At 39.7% G+C, this 559-nt stretch overlaps 1 protein-coding gene across 1 annotated transcript in view; it reads left to right on the top strand.

Moving 5' to 3' along the window:
* LOC108752351 (probable sodium/potassium/calcium exchanger CG1090) overlaps window positions 1-559 on the top strand; it is a 14030-nt gene that overhangs the window by 226 nt on the left and 13245 nt on the right. The gene's annotated exons all lie outside the window — the stretch shown is intronic.

The raw sequence follows: 559 nt of genomic DNA, 5'->3' as shown, positions 1-559 counted from the left end.
GGCCCCCCCCCCCCCCCTCGTCTTATCGAGGAAGGACAGATTGCTTTGCGGAAAGATCGAAAACGCGCGGAAGGTCTCTTGGTCTCTTGGCGAACGACGATTTCCGGCGCGTATATACGCAAACGACAGTTTTTCCTGCGAGAGTTTCTCCTGTTTGAGCCGAAAATTGTAACATTCACTAAAATATTAAGCACTGCTTAAGACCTACTTTGAGCGAATATGGTCTCCTTTACTTAATTTATCTTGAGAGTTTCTTCAATAAGAACTACTTGCGAATATTGCTCTTAGATTCGCTCAGTTTCCTCCTCTCACTTTCCGCGTCTAAAACGGGGCGGTTGCATTTTGCAGGCGCTAGTATTTGTAAATATTTATACTGCAAGTGTATTAAAGAAAGAAGAATGTGAGAAATGTAACTGGGTCGAACAGGTCTATTTCCTGTGGATTTTCTCTTCCGTTATTTGATGTAAAATACAAAACAGAGCTGAACGATGTATAAATGATTTTGATTTTTTTTCGTAAACTAGAGAATTGTATTGGCAATTTTTTAACAATATATATA

The sequence above is a fragment of the Trachymyrmex septentrionalis genome, unplaced genomic scaffold (assembly GCF_001594115.1).
Source record: "Trachymyrmex septentrionalis isolate Tsep2-gDNA-1 unplaced genomic scaffold, Tsep1.0 scaffold6, whole genome shotgun sequence".
In the NCBI taxonomy this organism is placed as follows: Eukaryota; Metazoa; Arthropoda; class Insecta; order Hymenoptera; family Formicidae; genus Trachymyrmex; species Trachymyrmex septentrionalis.
The sequence above is the reverse complement of the archived record's forward strand: the minus strand, read 5'-3'. Positions and strand labels throughout refer to the sequence as shown.